Source organism: Thunnus thynnus, chromosome 18 (genome assembly GCF_963924715.1).
Source record: "Thunnus thynnus chromosome 18, fThuThy2.1, whole genome shotgun sequence".
Taxonomy (NCBI): domain Eukaryota; kingdom Metazoa; phylum Chordata; class Actinopteri; order Scombriformes; family Scombridae; genus Thunnus; species Thunnus thynnus.
Window position 1 is genome coordinate 22,438,462 of NC_089534.1, and position 23,150 is coordinate 22,461,611.

General features: G+C 38.7%; 1 protein-coding gene across 3 annotated transcripts in view; it reads right to left on the reverse strand.

The window, feature by feature from the left end:
- rgs6 (regulator of G protein signaling 6) overlaps positions 1-23,150 on the reverse strand; it is an 89,379-nt gene that overhangs the window by 57,958 nt on the left and 8,271 nt on the right. The gene's annotated exons all lie outside the window — the stretch shown is intronic.

Sequence of the window (23,150 nt, forward strand, 5' to 3'; positions counted from 1 at the left end):
CAAAAAAATTGTCTATTTCCACTTTAACAGTAAGACTTGTTTTTGTGCTTTGATGCCAGCACAATGGCAACTAGTGTGTTAGCCTGAACGCTAATAAGTGAAACTCTGGCTGAAGGAGCACTTCAATACTCCCAACACACCCAGAGGCTCAAAGTGTTTGGCTGAGTCAGCCTCACACATACATCTCTCCAGAGAGGGAAGGCTAATAATGGCAAACTAAAGCAATATCCACAAACTTCCTTTGGCCAGATGAACATCTCAAGCATTGAGGATCCACACCAAAGTGTCTGTGAATGTCAGTATTAAGAAATCTAACAGTCTTCAACAAATACAACAAGAGAACCTGAAACGCACCAAAGTTTCAGTCTTTACTTTAGTTCGGATCCACAGAGAACTTTTGCCAGTGATGGTGAAAGTGTTGCTATTCACCATCACTGGCCAGAGACAAGATCAGTGCCCCTGTTGAGGTATGCAGGAAGTATGTAGAACATATACTGCGAGCAGAGCCATGAGAGCAAGACTGAAAGCAGCATAACCACATAGCTGCAAAAAAGAAAAACTGAGCATCCCTCATCCACTATCCTGGGAAAAAAACTGTGTGGTACCAAGTTGGCTTGAATGTCATCTGCTCATACTGTACATCATCGTTTGATCTCCCACATTGTCTTGCTAATAATTCAAAAACATTAAACTAAAGTTGTTTTATGTGTCCATGAAATTTCTTTCAGATTATGTTCTGATTGTACTACAGTTCGACTGGAATCAATCTCTGACTGTGAAATGGATCCTACCAAGAAGTACCAAGCAGTGCTCATATTACAATTATTTTAGGCAAACCGTTCCCAAATTTGGACTAAACTGCTAGTGGGAAAGTATCCCTAAAGTATCTCTATGTATGAGAAGTGGCAGAATTGCACTACTGTGAGCCATTGTTTTCCTGAGATTGCGAAGAAGCCGACCCTTGTGGCAGTGCTACACCACTCCAATTGAAAGTTTCATCAAGTTGGAGAAAACCATTCACATCAGCCAGTTATACACCTAAGACTTAGAATTTCTAGAGTTTATTACAGCTGCAGTATCTAAGAACTAAAGATGTGTCAACAAACTATTGACAAAATGGCTGCAAAGTGAACATTCCCGAATTGACGGGAGTTTTTCGGTTCCTCCCTTTCTGCCAACAATGTGTGAACGCAATTTCCTTTTTTGTCGTTACTTGTGCAACTTTGTGCGCTGTCCACAAAGTAACCTAAATATAAATTGTGATGGATTCTGAGCGTTACCCAAGACCACCTTTAAGTATCACAATCTTGGCAGGTAAACATTAGCATAGAGGAATATCAGCAGACGTACCTGTACAAGGCTACCAGGTTTTTCAACAGGCAGATTAGTTGATTGAAAGATTATTTAAGCTTTCATGCTACCTGGAGCACCATGCCTATGCTACACTTTGGCTCTGCGCTTTGGCCTTGAGGTTCATGTGTAGAGAGCATAAGATATAGATGCATCTCCTCTCCTCAGGTCCTGCTGATCGACAGCACACACACACCTTTAGCTTGTTGGCAGGCCTTCTCCACCCAGCACCCCTGGTTATTGCTGGTCCCTGATGGATATTGATCACTTGCTTCCATAGAGGTTTGTCTGTCAGTCTAACTGGTGAATCCCTGCACCACCTCGACACTATGAAATATTAACACCTACTAGCAAAGGCCAATCTCATGGATCAATGGCTCTCGGTGAGTGAAGTGCTCCAAACCTTAAGGAGATCTGGATTTTAGAAATCCAAGTAAGTCTGTAAAAGTCTTAAAGGTATAATTTCTTTGCAAATAAATCCTCATTCAGTAATTGTTCCTCTGCTACACACTGAATTATATTTGGTTGTTCAGCTAAGAGAAGTGTTTAATCAACCAAGTCACTGATGAATGAAAGAGGAAAAGCTTGGCACTGAAAAAACAATATTAAAATGTCTGTTCTCAGGAGAAAGAGCAGATTTTCAACTCCAGCTTCACAAAGGTGTCTTCTGAGTGTTTTTACAAATCTTTGTCTTGAAACGGGAACTTCCACAAAGAATGAAAGCTTGAGCAATTTGTTTCCAGCGGGGGTAACAATGCAACAATTAGAAGGATGTTTTTGAACTGAAGCAGCAAATTAGCAGATTCATCACAAAGCAACAGCAGTTTGACTACTCACAGGGAAAGAAGATAAAGAAAGGATTACACAGGAGGTGAACTAAGGATGCTCCTCTCTGTGTGTTTATGATTTGTAGCTGAAAGAATGATAGAGCTGTGATGAGAAAAAAAAGACAAGGATGGAGCAGACTGAAATGGAAAAAAGGGAGATACAAAAAGAGAGACTGGGTTCATATAATTGAAGGAGCATCATGCACTAATAGATCAGCCCGATGGTCTGATAGAGCAGGAAACATCTTCACTGATGGATGGCTTCATGTCTACATCTTAATGGGTTTTATTGATAGAGGAGGCAGAAAAGCGGGGATCTATAAAATCTATACTTATCTGGATTGTGTAAACACCTCCTCCATCTTCTCTTTTTTGGAATTAGGGGGAATGCCATGCGGGGAAAATAGCTCCCATCGAACTTGACAGATTTATCTGGATCTCGCTCTTTTATTCATCATTGTCTTCTGTTGTTTTTGTTGTTGCTGAGCTACTCTCTAAGGCTCCCATTTTCCTTCTCTGGCGGCATGATATGACATCGCTAATATGACAGTCTCTACTTTCTAATTGCTTTTTGACTGACTATGCCAAATAATTACACACTTCTCTCCTCGCTTTTCTGTCTTTCATTCATTCTTTCTCTCTCAGTGTTTTTTCCCCACTGGTTTCTTCCTCATGTCTGCCATCGTGATCACTGACACGGCATGTCACAGCAGGCAACAGTCAGAAGTTTAAGCTGTAAACACATCTTCATTGCATCATACACATTTTAACACAAATGTACACAGACATTCAGATTAATGATGTGTTGCCTCAGAAAGTTGAAGAGGGGAAACTGTGGTAAACAATTGAAAGGAGATGGCAAAAAACAGCAGATCAAAGGAATGGAGATGAAAAATGTTGGCAGGTCCTGTGGCTTCTTGGGGTGCTGTCTGTATATTCTGCTGAGTAAATCTGTCTGTTATCCACTGAAAAGCAACAGGAAAACTACAGAATACTGAGCTGTAGCACATGAAATATTTGTTTTTGTGTCAGAAGTCTGAGGTTTGGCTAAGGTTGCATTTTTCTGTTCACAGTTTCAGGAAAACATTGCATTCATATGCATTGACTCTTGACTCTTTGAGTAGTGTTAGGTTTTGACCACTCAGTTCTTTATTCTGGTGCATTTTTCAGTTTGCATTACCTTGTGAACCTTTGTCATCTGACCTGATTGGCTCTAACATGAGCAAAATAATTTTCAAACAGAGGCCGTTGCAACCAGTATAACCCATCCAGTCCATTTTAAAAAACATATGTTTATAGTAGAAGGTAGAGTTCTCCTGTGGTGCCAAAACATCCAGGGCAGCTAACAGTCACCTGCAATATTGCTTAATTTAAATGTAATTAGTTACAAGTAGTGCAAGGTTAATTCAGTACTCCCTATGTTATGCACAGTGCCCCTTAGAGTTTTGTCTTGGCTTATATTGATCTCTTGTGCTAGGAATTTTTAATACAGACAGATCTCCAGGAAGAACTAAATAACTATATAATAGGCTAACTAAATACGTTCAAATGCAGTTTTCAAAGTGTGGCATCATCATGGTGACTGTGTGTGCTGTGTTCATTCTGATTACACAACTTAAGTGTCCTATTAGTGGGGCTGTTATGGTATATCAAGCACCCGCCAGGAATTTATGAATTCAGCATCTATGATTGCATTTATTCAACATATATTGTATGTCATCGGCTGATTGGACCCATCTTATAGTATCAGCTAATCACACTGGCACCCTGCTGAAAGTTTATATTACTGCCGCTGTTGATGCAGGTTGCGGTAAACTCTCTCTCTACCACCACCAACTTTTCCTGTAATGAGACCCAGTGCAACCCATTACATAATTATACCTCATTTTGTACAATGTTCGTTTTTTTTAATATATATATATTTATATATATTGAATCGTAATCCATATAGGGTGTTTTTAATGTCATCCACAGAAAATTTCCTGCAAACTGCCTCTGGGTTCATTCTCAAGTACAGAGACCCCTCTTCTACTAAATGCACTTAAATCCTTTAACATTCCAGTCTCTAACATAACGTCAATCAGAGGATATCCCCAGCAGTACAAGAGATAAATAAATAAATAAAGTCCACACACAGACAGTGGAGTACAACCCCACTATGACCTTGCTCTGCTGACTCACTGCTCGATGGTCACGATGCAGGATGAAGCTCGTGTGCAGAGGATTGAAGAGATACTACTACTAGTACAAGACAGGAAGAGATAAAGTCTAGTGGATAGTTCAGTCAGAGAGGAGAGGATGCCGTGTTTGCATGACCAAGTCATTTAATTGCCAAATTAGTAACAGTACATCAAAATGTGGACTGACAAGATGACAAAGCTGTCAACAAACCCTGCAGAGCCAAACCAACAATGAATTCATCCTAATTACAAGTATTGTAAGTATGTTTGTATCCAAAGCCTGATATATCTTATTCATCTGTGCCATAGACCTCCGTTTTTGTCCAAAAACTACTAAAAACACGTCAATGAGCCACACCGTTGCACTTAGTGACGTGTTCCTTCACCCTGTTTACAGAGCTTTGCTAGCTTGTTGTCCTACATATCACAATCTCTTGAGCCTGTGCTATGTTGTACATTCAGTACAACAAACTCAATATATGACAACTCAGATTGGAACATCATTATCACAAATTAACTGTCAGGATAACCATGGATGTAGAGCCAGTAGGACATCTAATCTTATAAAGCTTCAGACAATAAAATAAATTTGATTTTAATGTATTTTTAATGTCAGGTGTGTGACAATATTGTCAGGTGTGAATACAGCTAAATGAAATGTAGACTGCAGACTGGAAAAATCATTTTAAATTAAGAATTGCATGCATACAGTGAGGTTTTTTTTTTTCATCTTCCCTCGTCTCTCTTCTCATTCATATGCATGCCTAAAAGCTGCTGTCCCCTTCTATGTCAATCACAAAACCTTTCACCACAACTTGAGCTCCTGCTGCAGGGTCAGCATTGAAATTGAGCCGAGGGGAACAAAGTAAAATGAAAGCCATTAAACATATTATAGCCTTCTGTCGCAGAGCAGGGGAGGGTTGGCGTGAGTCTCTTGCCAGGGTGTTTATCTACCAACAGAGCGTGTGGAGAGAGGAATGTGGCAGCTGGTATAATGTGTGAGTGTTAGTGAGAGAGACAAATAGAGACGGTTCAGCATATATAAAAACTTAAGCTCAAATACACATTATTGGAGAGAATTGTATAAGATAGGTTCAGGAAACTTTAACGCCAGTTTAAGTATCATAGATGTTCCTGTTAGACCATTATGGATCAATATGTAGGTTTAATCACACATATATGTCATTATACATCTCAGATGTGACCAGAGACCTAATTTCAGCCTGGTGTGGGATGAGTTTACTCAACAGTCTGTAAAATCAACAACTAAACCTGCCTCATGGAAAGACTATTTCCTTAAGATCAATAACAGCTGGTTGCTAAGGAAATAAAAGAACAGAGATTTCTGGCTCACATCTGGCCTGGAGCTAATTTGCATTGGGTGATCCTCCCATATTCTATCTGGTCTTGAAACACCTCTGCATCCCTTTAGAAGAGCTGCAGGATGTGGCTAGGGAGAAGTGTATCTGGGCTACCTGCTAAACCTGCTGCCCCTTCAATCCTGGCCCAATGAACAGTGGAAATAGATGGATTGACACTGCAACTTCTCTCTCATTTTTGCTTTATTTATTATGAGATCCTGGAGAGTATCTACAGACTATTCAAATGCAACAACATGAGAAGGAAACATCACTTTCTTCGGTTTAACGGCTCACAACTTATATGTAAATGAAACCCAAGTGTCACAGGGACATTGCTTAACTTTAAAGGTCTAGCACAAAGGTCTAAGCTAACACATCAAAGTTTTCATAAGCTCATATGGGAGTGAAATAATGAGATGACGGGGTAGTACCATTACCACTGATGCAATCAGAATCGCCCCGTCCCCTCCAACAAATACAAGTGTAGCCAGCTTTGATGTCATGCTACAGAAGTGAAGGCTCCTACTGTAACATTAAGACACTCTTAATACTGCATGACTGGTTTACCACAAACCATGCAGCTTCTCTCCTCCATATTTCATTTTTAGGTGAGAGGTGACAGTGAAGCCATGTGCTCAAGTGTGTTTTGGTCAGATTAGGCCGGACAACCTTGGAGAAGAGCAGAGAGTTAAATGAGAAGACTGATACCACTCTCAGATATGAGAGTGGTACTGATCTTCTCATTTAACTGCACTGTGTGGCAACATTTGCTTTAAACAAAGTAATTTTAACTATGTGGTACTTATTCTATTATTACAAGGTACAGTGCTGAGCAACAAAGCTGGCAGTTTGGGGGTCAATGGAAGTTTTGTAGCAACCTTTACTTTAAACTCTGTGGATATTGACATAAAACTAAACCTTTCTCAACTTCCCCACATTGAGCCTCCGGGTTACTTTTGAGTCGTGAGTCGCGGTTTGTGGCACAGGGATGTTATTTCCAGTCTCAGTTCACAATGAAGACCATCCTGTGGCGCTTCCAGTATTTGAGTCTGTATGTATGAACAGAAGGTAAGTCACAAGTCATAATGTGCTGACAGCAAGCCAACCACACCTGTCACATCTCCCCGCAGTGTTTTGGCTTCCTTACAGGCCATCACACTCACATTGGCTCTGTATGTTGACGAATGCTGCTGCTGTTGTCGGCATCCTCAATCCTAACTTGCTTTGATTCTGCTCTCTTTTTATGGACCCTGGGGGTCTTTATTTCTAAACTGATTCCCATTGGGGGGATTACTTGCAATGCTCCCTGCTTGTTATTTTAAGATATTCTATTTTGCTGCAGCAGGAAGCATCCGTAAGAGTAGAGTCGTGCCATTACCTTTTGATGTCTGTGTTCCTGGCAGAAATAAAGCTTGAGGAGACAAGTTCATTCAAACATCTTCACTCACTTGTTCCAAGCTAATCAGGCTATAACTCATTGACCTTGTATCCACGGGTAGCAGACGTCTTTACCTACTGAAGATCGGTCAAAACTTGAGACGAGTCTACTGTAGCTTTATCCCCAATAACTCAACATCCACTGTGCTGCTAAGTTTCCCTTGGCTCTGTTCCCAGTGGAGCTGAGAGACAGTCTGTCCTACTTCTCACTTTACTGAAGTATTATTCTCTGCCAACATTGAAACAAAATTGTACAATAAGACAGATAGAGAGGGGGAAGGGAGAGAGAGAGAGAGAGACAGAAAGAGAGAGGACAATGCAGTAAAAGGTACAGGCTGGCAGGGGGAATGGGAGAAAAACAGACACCAACTTGTTGTATATAAAAAATTATAGTCATATACAACTGATTTGCAACTAATTTCATATACAACGAATAGATTTGGTAGGAAATGCCAGCTCAAAATGTTCATATTGAGCAGATCTGCAAGACAGTATTTAATTTGTTTTCCCTCCAATATATCTGCACCTAATCATGATTAAAATTTATATGGTTTAGTTTAATATATTTGACATAATGAGGAGAAAGACATTCAATCACACCTACAAAAACATTTACAAAAACTCATTATAGCACAATAAATTCAAAGACTTAGTTCCACTGTGGCTCTTGATGATGCAGGAGTCCAGGTGATGGGACGACAGCATACGACAAACAGACCAGCACAATAAATACCTTTATTATCATCAATAAAATCACTCCAAGTATATATAACAACTGCATACAGATTTGAACTAGAATGGATATCTTTAAGCAACTCAAAGTACGTAGTTAAGGTTAGGGAAAAGATCAAGGTCCTGGTTGAAGCTCGAGACTGGACACATTGACCTTTAACCAAAATACAATCTTTCCCAAACCACACGTGTTTTAGTGGTATAAACCAAACAACACGTGAGACACAAACCCAACAATCCACCATGAGATCCACCCTATGTGAATGCTACTTGCTCTGTTTATTGTGTGTATCATACAGTAGCAGTCCCTCAAGGCTCTCCCCATATCTAATCTTTTGTGCTGTAAAGAAATCCAGCATATTTCCTGCAAAATCCATCCTTGTAGTGCACAATATAAGATACAATAAACATACAGGGTAAGGTTATTTTAAAGTGTTTACTTGACTTTATGTTTTTTGTGTTTCATGATGATAATGACCCTGAAAAATGAATGTTGTAATGATTTATGAATGTAATAAGTGCCTGCGAGCCTCTGCAATGTAAATGGGTAACGATACTAAATGCAGAGTAACACTGCAGGAATCTGATCTGCTCTTTATAGATCGATATTGTTCCCTGGTGATTGTTATACATGTCACCTTTAGCTTTGATTATATGAGGTATCCCAGTGTCATGTCAATAAAAAGAACTGACTGAAATAAATTGAGGGAGACAGATGAAGAGACAGAACAGTCTGAGGCTGGACTGGGAAATTTATGAAAAACCAGAATAGTGTTGATACTTTGCATACTATACAGTCTCTTAGAAAACAAAAGGGATGAAATAAACCTGGTTAGAGCATAGAAGACAGGATACAAAACCACAACTCATGTAGGTTAAAACAGAAGAGAAGATAGGCGTACAGCTAAAGATTGATTGGGGCAGGCAGAATAAGAGACAGCAGAATGAGAGGAGACACTAATGGAAAAACGATGTGTGGTCCATCTTCCATATCATCCATCAGTTAAGTGTGGGTTGTCTTTTCACTTTGTGTGTGTGTGTGCGTGTCTGTGTTTTTTTTGTGTGTGTGTGTGTCTGTGTTTTGTGTGTGTGTGTGTGTCCATCCAAGTTCTCTAATGGACCCAGGGCTACATGGAGAACGTGCCTGATAAAAGTTCACATTCATTAATCATAACCTGCCACTTGGCGCTGCAACCTCTGCTACCTCAGTTCCGGCCTTCCCCGAGCTCCCTCAGACACCAGAGTAAAGCCCTATTATATTGTCTCCACTTCACCCAACACACAATACTGGGCTGGATTCATACAGCATTAGCTTCATGCTGTATGTGGCATTCTGGTAGCTGGTGTGGACCAGTGTAGCCATGGTGGAAGTCTCCAAACCTGCTTCTATCCTGCATTAACATGAGCTACTGTAGTATTGTGAACTTTGTATGTCAAATAAGGAGAAAGAAATCAGTTAAACTAAGTGATGTGATTATAAAAGGCTTAACACGTGTTTGTACAGAAGGTGGAGGGACATTTTTGCAACATAGCTTTCTCCTTTTCTTTCCAAGGGTTAGATGAGAAGATTGTTATTGCTCTCCTGGTTGTGCATTAAGTACAGAGCTGGGGTTTTGGAGGCCATTAGCTTAGCTTAGCACAAAGCAATCATGTCTCCTAAAAATTCTGTTCATACAACTAAATTGCAACAACAAATCAATAAAATGAGAAAATGTAACGTATTTGGCAAGTTGCAAAAATGTTAACACTGAACGTATGAGTAAAATGCACTTGGTTAGGGAAATACCTTCTTCTTGGTTTAATACAGAAAAAAAAATCTGCAATGACTTGAAGCATACAATGTTTATTAATATTTGAATGAAACATTAATTTTTCTCTTAACCTTAAACCTAAACCTAACCACACACAAAGGACTCAGGATGTGAACCCTGGTCTCTGTTGTCAGAGCCCTGTGTCTTGTACATTCGCTATCCATATCTGCTATATATGTCCACTATACATATATTAATGTAGTGCTTCCTTCATTTGAAAAAACGTTAACTGTGAACATAATCCAGGCAGTGATTGTGTTTGTCATTGCAATGTAATTGGGAAAACAATTTAGTTGTATAAAAATGTAATTTGTAGGGGACAGGGTTGCATGAAGACTGAGAACACGGGGAAACAGCTAGCTTGGCTCTGTGTTAAGTTCAAAAATGCACCTACTAACACCTTTAAATACATCTTTGTGGTTTTACAATGAATTAAACAAGGAGTACACTGCCATCTTTACATGAACTTGTGGACTGCAGCTACTATACGTGAAAATAAGTTCACCCTAGATAAATCTATCTAATCTGACACAAAATCCACACAACTTAATTACATATAGGCTCACAAAACAATATAAACACAACCATTATACGTATAATGCATCCTGCCATATGCATGGATTAAATATGTTATCCGGAAGCAATCCAGAAGATTAAACACTAAATGTGCTGCAGACATTTACATGAAAAATGGAGTAAAAGGAGACTAGAAGCGATAAATAGGGTATTCATAATAGTGTCTCCAAATGAATGTGGAGATGATTTATTGATGTTCAAATCCTCCATGTAACACCTTTATAATTTATTTGAAATATATTTAATATTTTGGTACGTCTGTAGTCGGGACCATCCCGTCCCAGCTGGACGACGATGAGAGAGACTGCTCTGAATGGACTGCACTGCCTCATTATTTTGGCTCTGTCTGCCTGGTTTGCTGCTACAAATGAACAAAACAGGTGTCACCACATTGGGCAGCTCTACAGTGCATTAGCACAATAATCACTGCAGGTGTATTTATTCACCGTTGAGCTCGACCTTCTAACCAAATATTAAAACCTTTCTATATATATTTAATTCCGCTCAGTAGAACTGCTGTTTCTCTCTGTCACAATCTCTTTCTCGCCATAATTGTCTCCGATTGTGGGGTGGTGATGTGTGCGTTTGTGAATGTGAATGTGTGTGTACATGTTCAAACTCGAATGTTCCTCGTGCAGTTGTAGTCCTTTGATCTGCGGTCCTCTGTAATTTCTGCCAAAATTTGACGAGAGAAGAGGTTGTACTATGTCTCATTACAGCCCAGAAAACGCCTGCGTCATTGTTTTCCTAACAAAACAATATGTTAATCCCTATTACACCATGAATATCTGCGAGATTAATTAGGGATTAAACAATTTGCTCTCGGGACAGGGCCACCGTGTGAACAACAAAAGAATTATGGTGCTACAGAACCCTGATAAACAACACACTGCTTGCTTATCGAGTGTTGTTGCCCATGCTCATTATTTGTTGTGAGTCACAATCTGCATCATAAATATATCTCACATACAGTACACACAAACACATATTCCCTCTGCTACACCTACAGAGGAGAGGAAGTATCCCAGCTTGCATTTGTGCACAATAGATGTTGAATACTAAAAAAACTTTGGCTTGATATCCATTATGTCGTTTTATCTTATATTGCTTTTCTGGTTTGACTACAGATTGTTGTTCAGTGTCAACGGTGAGTTCCTGTGATCTTTTTATTTAATCCCTGCCTTCAAACCAAATTTCCTTTGGGATAATAATAAAGTTGAAGTTGAATCCTGTGTAAATATAGCATCAAAATAAAGGTTGAAATGATGTTTTTCTGTGAAATAACAGGCGAAGGATCTTTGATATCACTTCAAAAGTGATTTCATGCTGTGCCTCATTGTGCAAACATCGGGCTATAAGCCTAAACATAAAGTTAAAGTACCAATACACCAGTGTAAAAATACTCCATTATAAGTTAAAGTCCTGCTTCAGTTAAATTAAAGTATTTTGAACAAAATGTGTATCAAAAGCAAATACACTTGTACAAAAGAATGGCCCCTGTATCTGATATATAATACATAACATGTACAATTAGCATTCAAATTCTAATTATTATTATAAATGGTTGAAAAATCTTAATCTGCAAAGTAACTATAGCTTCCAAAAAATGTAGAGAAGTAAAAAGTACAATACTTCTCTCTGAAATGTAGTTCAGTGAATTATAAAGTGGCGTAAAATGGAAATCATCAAGTAAAGTACGTTAATTTTCAGGTGAGTCTGTGCACAGAAATGTGAATATTAATTGACTAGTCCTGTATAGTTTCACTCTGGCAATCTAAAAACAGCAAAGGCCATTCACTGCCAAAACCTTCACACGTACACACACTGTATATCTACACGCGCATGCCTGCAAATTCCCAAATGCGCCTACAGATTGTTTGCAGTCACTTTACATTCATATGAATCGCTGAAAGTCAGAAGTGTTGACAGAGAAGCAAGGCCAAGTGGGTTCCTCTGACACCTGCTGTCCGACACATCCAGAGCATGACAAATACACTGATGCCTCAATAGACCGGCGGCACCAACCGGCTCTGCACCGTCAGATAGGAGTAAACAGGTGAATGGGTTTACAAGGAAATCAGAAACTGGTTCAGATCAGTCTCATTCAAGTGCATCTGGTTGTAAAGTGTTTCTTGTTGGGCTTTGGTGCTTTGATATTTGACACACAGCAGCTCTCAGCAGCTTGTTTATAGCACTAAGACCAAGAAAGACTAGAAATTAAAAGATAATACAGCTTTTAGCATGTGTCTTATTCATCAATAAATCTCTTTAATCATTGGCAATCAACAAAAAAACCTCCATCAATTTTAGTCTGACTTTATTAAACATCCGATTTTGTGCCTTAGATCTGGTTAAAAATATGAAAGATAGAAATGTTTGTTCATTATGCCAATTACTCAAAATCAAAAATAACACATTAAATCAGTGCAGCTGTAAATATACACTGAGGAGGATTAGTTTGGATTAGAACCCAGTGATACAGGAACTCAGTGGGGACTCAGGATGTCATTATTTCAACAGGCCCAGGGAATACTCCCTCCTGGGGAACAACTGCTGCCTTTTTTTTTTTTTTTTACTGCCAACACTAGATTCTGCAGTAAAAACTGGCCAGAGCCCTGACCTGACCTGCTGCTTTTAATGAACTACCAAGAATTGATGTGGATGTGAATAATAAATGTGATCTCATTTAATTTTCTCTATCAAAGAGATCCAAACTTCTCAAATTGGCACCGTGGGATTTTCAAAAGATTTTTAGGAGCACGTAACAATTTTTACAATCCATGCTTTCCCTTCTGCTTCCAAGCTTAATTTTACATATGGAATAACCACAAAGTCTTGAACACTGATCATGAATTTATTTATGACATTTGGGTCCTCAGACATTTATAAGGTAAAATTCATATATAGCCAAACACCACCAGTACCATATACACTCACTGAGCACCGTGTTAGGAACACATGCAGAATCTAATGCAGTCCAATCCGATGTGTCTAATATTTTCCGCATTCACATCCAAATATGAGCTGTAACTCTTGCAATTGCATATTGTAACATATTCACATAAGTTCACTTAAAAACCTCCAGTAGCTAAAGCGGTCGTTATTGCCTAAAATGTACCTTAATATATCAGAAACACATTGATCAACTACAGCAAGGATTCACTGAAAAACAGCAAATAAAAAAGAAACGTGTGATAAGAGCAATACTTCCTGTCATCTTAGAATTTACAATTTAAACCCCCCCAATTAGCCTCTCCCCATCACCTTGATTTGATTAGCCTGCTGCTCTCTACCTGCTCTGTTGTGATGAGCTCTCCTCAGATATCTGCAGGCGGCTGCACTGTGATTAGATGTGCTTAGTCATTCAGTAAGTGACAAGCAGCGCACACACACACACACACACGGAAACCTCTCTCATGCACACATGCACCGGCAAACAGGAAGACCATACAGAACAACTATAAGTGCAGCATGAGTCTATACATGCATATAATATTCCCTTATAAACCCAGAATAAATTTCAAGCCTTCACAATATATCAGCACAACACTAATGCACATGAAGACACACTCAGTTTGACACTCATCACACTGTGGGTTTAGCAGGTGTAAAAACCTACTGTATAATTTGTTGTTATGTCTGTATTTTGCAAGTAGATGCGTTTAGTTTATTATGCTTTTTCAAATATTGTCCTCTAAAATCCCCAGTACAAACAACAAATATTTGGTTGGGATAAAATGGAAAAAATCTCCCTTTTTGTAGCAGGAAATTAAGTGAGCTGCAAGGTTGAAAATCTGTACGTGATCAAAGTAACAATGTTGATCCGCAGTATCTGCTTGGATACTGATCAGAGTTCACTAGAAAGCTGTGGGCTCAGCGAGCTATGATTCATGTTCTTGCTCACCAATGAATATCTTTGCAATGTGAAATTGCCTAATAAATATGCACTGGATTGCAGTGACTAGACATGACTGGAATTTTATGGTTCGTAAAGGGGCTCAAAGGCACAAAGGCATAAACTAAGTCATCACCAGGTGACAAGTGTGCAGCCTGCTTTCCATGTTAACAATAAACAATGCAGTTATTAAATCAATTCTCAGCTGTAACATTAAATCACACAGAATTGTTTTTATTGCTGCACAGTAGCCATTTACAAATGTCCTTCATGCAATCAATCTGCAGTAGTTCTTCATAGGAGATGAGGCTCATAAATCCTTTCTATGTCTATGAATGTTGTTCTGATTTGCTGGTATTTTATGAAGGCGCATCAGAAAATGTTCAGCTCAATATGAACCATTGTTCTAAATAAGACCTTCAATTTTCTCTGTACATGTGTGTAAATCCATACTGCCATGTATGTAATATAAAAAAAGCCTCTTCTGAAGGTCTTCCTTGCCTTGATGGGGCAGCCCACATAAAAAAAAAAAAAAAAAACCCAGTGTGTACCTGAAAAATTGTGCTGAAATACATCAAGATCCGCTTTGTCTCAGGGCATTTGGAACATGAAAAATAACAACATAAAAGGAGCACAATGCCCAGCCAGTAAGAATCGGGTATGCAACATAAGAAGAAAAAATGTTCTGGCTGTGAAGAAAATGATTTTCACAGACTTTGCAATTTGAATCTTTATAACAGCTAAATGCCTGTCGCAGCGGTTCAGTTGAAGATGGAATATATATTACACTATGTTTTATAAACAGAAATTAACCTCAAACTCTGAAGGAGACACAAGAAATCTTACCTTTGTATTGTATGTTAATTTTATTAATAGACTCAATTATCTTAAAACATTTCACAGGATTTTTCACTGCTGCAAGAGAAAACTACATTTTAAGACAACAAAATGAGACTGTTGAAGAGGAATCGATGGATTTTTTCCCCCCATTTATCGATCCAAGCCATTACTTGTTGTAAACAGAGTAAATGTAGACCATTAGTTGTGGAGATAATGGATAAATGATTGACATGTGATCAATAGTTTCTCCATTTAGAGATCTGCTGTCCTATGTGGGGAGAAAGCACTAACATTATCTAATGCTCATTTCTAAAATTTTAGTTGTGGCTCTCAATATCCAGTTTGTGACTAAAAACTTTAATATAGATTAGTCTGACTTTGTAAGTTACTACAATTCTTATCATTCTTTCATTGTTTTTACAAATAAATCTATAGAATCTTATTGAATGTAGTGCTATTTTTATCATATTTGATACATCTGTGTTGAATGAAACTGTACTTAAAAAGCTCTCTGCAGACTGTTAAACATGTTTTTATTGCAAGAAATACGCTGTGATAATTGCATACTTTACAAAATGAAAGTGACAATGAAATGACTATTGTTCAAGCGTTGAAGGAGGGTCATTATATGCACATCACGTATGAGTACAAGGCTATTACAAAGCAATTTCAATGAAAAAAGGTAACGCCTGCACACTCCAAACCACAAAAGTTTAATCTAGATGTTTCGATCTTACTTGCATTTGACAGAGGCAAAACACCCAATAGCCTCTCTTAGATAAACTGGCATCCAACCCTCCTACTCCAAAGAGAGCATTTTTATATTTTCACTCTTCAGTCTCTTACACCTTGAGGTCTGAATCAAGAATATGAGCTTGAACATTTTCTCTGAAGTATAAGTGGTCAATTTCATATTTCTAGATCCTGACACACGCATTTGAAAATGTTAAAATTTGTACATTTAACAGCTGTGTCAATTTCTTAATGTTATTTGATCTAGTTAACATTTTACAGAAGGGTGTTAAGACCCCATCTCCATACAAGAATTCAAGGTTCCTTTTTTCTAGCATACATGAACATACTGTATGTGATGTTGACGCTGATATACATGAGGATGAATCTGATGTTTGTATATAAGATGTATGTTCTGATAAGTTTTGGTATGTGTGCAGGTGCAAAGATGTGGGTGGTGCTAGAAGAAAGGCCATATCAGAAATGTTTAACCCCTTATAAGCAGTGCTCAAGCTAATTCCATGGCAATATTTCCCACTATATTGTGATATATACTGTGTAGGAGTGGGAGTTTTGGCCTGATGCTGGCCCTTGAAGGAAGGCCACGGGAGGAGGCAGGTGGTGCATTCTCCCACACCAATGACCACATCACTGAAATCACAGAAGATGTTTGGCCTCTGGCTTCGTTCCAGATGGGGACAGTGACAACTTGCCAAAAACTGAAACCAGCCAGCAGCCACGCATGACAGACAGCTGGATGACAGATAGCCTGATTCCTCATCCTTCTAAGATGTTTCAAGGGTTTTGCCATTAAATAGGGTTTCATTACATTATTAGAAAACACAGATTGGTAATCATTCATCGAAAAACATTTCTCTGCACATCAGTATTAGGCTCTTTAAATGATGCTTTCTTTGTGTGACTGTTTTAGAAATAAATTGCTTGTTTATCATCCACTTTCATTCAAAAAGTAAATGACTAGATTAGATTTTACACTCCACATCAGGTGTAAAGGTTTCTGTTGGACACGAGAGCATTTGGAGAATATTTTTCTCAAGCGATCATGAGAACTTTCCTGTCAAATGATCTCATGTGTATGAGGACTGTTTAAAGAAAAAAACAAGAACTCTGGTCATTTCAAAAGTGACCGATGCAGAATCGATTGGTTGTTTTGTCTATAAAATGTCAGAAAATGGTAAAAAATATCAACCACTGTTTCCTAAAGTCCAAGATGCAAACTAAAATGTCTTGTTTTGTCCTGACCAACAGCTCAGACAACAGATTAATCGCTTATCAAAATAGTTGGCGATTAATTTTGTCAATTGACTTGCCTAAATTTAACCATATGAGGGGACGACAGATGAGAAACGTTTGGTTGAGTTTTGCATCTGTCGTATTGAATGAGTCATTAAAGGCAGTGATGAATTACCCATATCGTCATTCAGGTACAGTATTTATAGACTTTTTGAGCAATTTAGATGCATGAAAACTGTGATAAATCCTGCCCTTGAGAGTGAACTGATGTACAAATATGAAGAGAAAATGTCCTCTTACACCACATGCAAGAAAATAGGGCAACAAAATCAAACTCTGCTCTAAAGGTCCTTCAACGCGCATAGCTCTTTGCAGCAGAGCTGCGAGGGCAGCATCCAACAACCGCCTCACCGTGACTTTTCAACCTCGGAGCTCTCTTTCGAGGCACGTTCCAGCAGCTCAGAGGAATATGGGAACAGGTATCTGTATAAACAGCTTGTTAAGTAAACAGGCCTGCAGTTCAACATCTGCTATTGTCAGACTAGAGACCAGAGAGTAATGGAAAAAAGAAAGGTGCCATACACTGGAATGCACACACGGCTGTACAAACACACACTCATCCACACAGTGGCACACGCACACACACACACACATTTGAACAGCAGCATACACAAATACTCTGCATCCCTTTTTTTTTTTTTTTTTTTTTTTACCCTTTCTTTATCACACACACACACACACAAATACACACAAACACAGAGCTCCTGAGCAGATGCTGGCTGACAGGTTTGAATTCAGCCTGGTGAAAAGGTGAGTCAACACTCTCGTCTCTTGTCAACAGCACTGAATCTCCTCACCTTAACATCGCTTTCTGTATGTTTGTGTGTGTGTGTGTGTGTTATTATATTATCTAGTGGTGAGGGAAAAGAGGATTCAGTCTGATACATGCAAACATATGGATAGGCTGTATAGATGTATGACACACACAAAGGTAGAAGAAGAGGAAGAATAAAGAGAGGAATAGGGAGGAAAGGGGGATGGGGGAAGGTTAGAGAAAGGGAAAAGAGTCATATGCCATCTTCATGAATGGCTCCCTGTAGGCGAGAAGCATCACTTCTCATCCTAATTACTCTTTAAGCACTGACCTAGTATCAGCTCTTATATTTCGCCTCTTAAAAAAAATAAGTAACTCAAAACTCGAACTTGACATTAATTACAAGTAGAGCTCGACACTTTGCGTGCCAAAGCTTTGTAAACGGTGAATCGGGAGCACGATTTGCATTTCCCTCCGCACTTGTGCTTGTGGATGATTGATGACATTATCCGGCAAGATTAATGGGAACGCAGTCCAGGGCATACATATTTCATAACAACACAACCTTTCATGTAATAGCAAATGTTGTGAATCAGTAGCTCAGCTGATGACCAATCGTTGTTTTAAAGCAGAAAGGTTGTATGGACGTTAGAACATTCTTATCATTTCACAAGCATTTCTTGAGGAAGTAACATCAAATTGAAGGATGCAATCGCTCTGTTCTTTATATAAAAGGCTCTGTATGATGTATAATCATTAGCTGGTACACAATAGTAAATGCATTATCTCCACTTTCAAATATGGCCGACATTAGCTGCCAGTAAAGAGCGATGACAACATGGACGATAAACATTTTTCATTTTACCATTTTAAAAAGGTCTGTTCAATCACACTAATGGAAATGCACCAAAATCCCATTTTTTTCTGCGACATTTTAAAAGCTACCGAGTGTTCATTTTCTGTTTTCTTTACTTCATTTTCATTTGGCTGCATTGCTGTTGTTCGGCTCTATGCGGAAGCGTTCTCCAGACAGCTCTCAGTGGGCTACGACAGCTCTCAGTGGGCTACCACAGCTTGATTGCATCGCAACAATCTGCTGGTCATCACAACACCCACTCACACATACACACATACACACACGCTACAGTGAAGGTAGTCAGGTGCTGTGTGTGTGTGTGGTGTGAAAGATAGTGAGTGTGATTAAGGGTGTTTGTCTTTAATAAGTAAGAATAACCACTAAAATATGTCTCTATTATGAAACACAGACTGTAGATGTATAACCTGAATCCCACTGGATCACAGCTACATTTAGTTTATGCTGTTGTGTATATTACAAGTTACATAATAGCTTTAGTTTATATCATATAAACTCAAAAGCATTTCACTACAGTTGGCAGGTGGTAATTAATACATGTACAGCTGTCATTCTACATAATTCCCATATGTGTAACGAAGCTCCAGGAGCCTTTACTGTGCAGTAGCCGTGTGTTCACAGCCACACTGAGATCACTGGGTGTGGTAACATCCATCTGCCACTCAGTCACACTCCAACTGTACAGATTAATAGTTTCTCTTTCTTCACCTTTCTCTCTCTTGTGATTCCTTATACTGTCTCCGTGTTTCTCCTTTTCTCTCCCTCCATTTTTTTTCAGTCTCTCTCTACCTAGTTTTCTCTTTTTTCTATCTCTTTCTTCTTCCCCTCTCTAAGCCCCCCATCTACAACCTGCACCAGGCTATCATTTATCAAAACTGACAGCGGCTGATGGCATCTTACAATTCCTGCTGAACCTCTAGCCTCTTTCAACAGATACAGATCTTCAAAGGACAGATTTTTTAACAATCTATTCAGAGATCAACAGTTGCGTATTTTGTGCCAGTTATAAATATATCTAAATTTCCCCCTTTTGCACCTAAAATTACAGATAATTGTCCATTCAGGGCCAGGTTAATTCTTCAGGCTCCTGCACCACAATAACATGATTTCTCCATCCAGTGAACAAAACTGTAGAGAACAAATGTCAATGAATGTGTATGTCAGACACAGAAATCAATAAACAGAGTTCAGACTCAGGCTATATCAATAAAAAGAATTAACTAAAATTACATACACAACTGTAACAAGTTTCCACTTATTATAGGTCATATTGAGTGTTTTGTTGTTTGCTCTCTCAGTTTTCACTAGATCTGTAGAGTAAGTGTAGTGCTGTTTCTAATGATGTTGCATTTTAAAACTAGAGGGTGTAACAACATTATTTTTCCATACATGCACCTCTCCCACAAGTTATGTTTACTACAATCTCATAAGGGTAACCGTTTTTGAGATTTAGGTCTTGAGAGTTGGAGTGTTTTTGGAAAGTAACGACATTCTCTCTTCCTCAAAAGGCTGTTTCAGGGTTAACACTTGGTTGTGGTATTAAGATTAGAGGTTGGAGGGTTGAAGGTAGGCACGTAGTTTAGTGCTTAAGGTTAGATCAGATTGTGAGGACAAGTTGCACAACATTTACAACATGAAGAACTTTTTTTTTTATCCTACAAGAACTCTCAACGTGATGATTGCTTGAATGAAAAATAGAACAAAATAGTGACTATTCTCTTTATTATATCTACTGTAATTTGATCAAGTTAGGGGGACACACCAGCCACATATAGCATTTATAATCTGCCAATAAGATTTGCTGAGCGTATATAAACAGTTTTAGGTCACACAAACTTACTCTGTAGTCAACAGCTCACTTGTTACTGCTGGTTCTGGTTGTTTCTTTCAGTTTACTTTAAGCTCTGATACTACTGGGTGTGGTTGCTTCACAGGCATATAAATCAGTACTATCCCCCACAATAATGTAATCTGAGAAAGCCTTTCAAAACAGCAAAACATCATCGATCCAACCTATATTACAGGGATTTGGGTTCATCTTTCTCCAGACATCGCTGACAAAAGATTTTCAGAACACACTCTGAGCGACAGACAAAGTCACTGAGTCCAACAAGAACTAATAAGTCCAGTTGAAACTTACTTCAACATGAGAGCGACTTAGTTTTAGTGAGAAACACAAATCCCACCAGGATGCTCTAAGGCTGCACTGTCCTTGAATATTGTGCCAACAAGTGGCATTGTCTTTGTATTTTCTCAGCTGTGGGCTCACAAAAATTCACTTTAAGTCTGACAACATGCTGTAAGATATGAATTAATCAATAATGTCCTCTGTGTGTGTGTGTGTATGTCTATATAAATACATATATACACTGAGAAGTTTTTAGTTTGCATGAATTGCAGTTCCCAAATCACAGAGCGTAGTGATAGAGAGAAGTAAACAAATAATTTCAGCCAGATTCTTTCTATAGTCTCTGTAGACATGCTATCCCTCTGACTGGTGCATGGAAATAACTTTAAAATTGTTCAAAATATGTATTAACTTTATGTCCTTCACTTTCCATCTCTGTCTCTGTGTGTTTTTGCACTCATTAAAAATAAGTAAACGTGTGCACTTGCTGCCTGCTGGTTAGTAATACCGACACAGAGACTGTTTTCTTGGCCTGTTGTCTCCTCTTACTGACAGGAATATCACCGCTCTCCTCCCTGCTGCTTCCAGACTCGCAGAGCATCAGGGCACCAAGCAAACCTGGTCTCCTTCACAGTTCATCTATCATGATAAAAAACACTGCGGGGGGATGATGTCTACATTCACACTTCCCTGCGTTCATTCTCATGCCTTCATCATTTTAAGAGAAGGAAGACTGCCTTTGGAATAGATTCATTTCTTGTCCTTGTCTTTTATGCAGTTCTAGATCATATATAGATAGAGACTACTGTACATTGATTTCCACACGTCAAACAGCCTATTTTCTTTCTTTTGTTCTTTATACAATGAGGTCAGAGGTCATGACCTGCAACTACACAGAAGCCTCTCAGCAGGATGGATGCTTACCAAAAAAGGAACAGGAACCTTCTGTGTAACATTTTTAAAATCTAATTTATCATTGTCCAATTAATTGTGACATGAAAAGAAAGATGTCAGAGATTTGGTCCTGATGGATCAGTGTCCTGCAGGTTTTTGTTCCTTCAATGAACCGGACCTTTTGTCTACATGAGACCAGAGGTGCTTCATGTAGTTTTGCTATTGTTCATTCTTTCATAATTTGGCTCACATTACACTCAAATCTCCTAAAATTAAGCATCTTTGTCTTTACTGACCGAGAGAAACATATTGGACGTTTTGCTTTACAATCCCTCTTTCGCTCCATCCATCATCATAGCTCAGTTTGAACAACAGAACAACAGTGTGGCTCCTTCCCGTTTTGTCCCAAAAGACAATCTGGGAGATTTCCAGCCACATCTGATCCAGCAACTAACAATGGAAAATATCCTTTTCAAATTTGGCATAATTTATCAAGATACCCTGAAGATCCACTGATATTTAGCAGATATAAGATTAAAGTTACTCCACGTAAGGACAGAGGCATGGCAGCAGTTTTTTCAAGCTTTTGGTTTTACTTTAAAACCATCAAAAAGGATTTATGCTGTGGCTGTTGTTTCTACCTCTACCTGCTTCTGATGATGGTTTTAAAAGGAAAACCAAAAGCTTAAAACTGTACTCTTATATTATCAAGATAAACTGTATGAAGTAGAGATACTATAATACATAACTCCAATATAGGCTACTATATACTGATAGATGAATAATTCTCTTATACAATTTGATTATAATTCGACATCACAGTCACCACATGTATGTGAAAGGTGAAAATTACCACCTGACTCTGCAGTTCCACTCAGCTCTATGGAGCTTTATAGTCAGCTCATCCAAAACAATGAGTTTCCACCACTTAACTGTTTCGGTTCACACTTCCTGCTCTCATCATCATCATTTTCAACTGCAGCAGGCAGCTGTTTGCAGTGAAAAAGCTCTAATAAACCAACCGAAGGCCACCTGCCCAGCACCAAACAGCAAACACACAAAGTCAGCAACCAACGAGTGAACTGAGCATTTAGAAACTAAAAAGCCACATATTTCCCTCGGGAGTATAGGTGGAGAACAAAACGGAGCTAAGAAGAGAGTGAATATTGGATTTACATTCATCAGGTTGCCAGAGACATGACTCCAGATGCATGCTAATGTTCCTCCATATCTGCTGAATGTGTAATCACACTTTAAGGTGATAATATGTCAACGTTGTGTTTGCAGCATCTTTCTGCTGCCCCCAAGAAGTAAAAAAGAAAATCAGTTGTCTTAAAATGTATGTGGTAATGAATCATTCATGTTAAAAAGCTTCATGCAGCGTGATTAAAACACAGTCTATCTTATAACCGGCCACTGTGGTACAATTCTGGCTGTGTCTGACT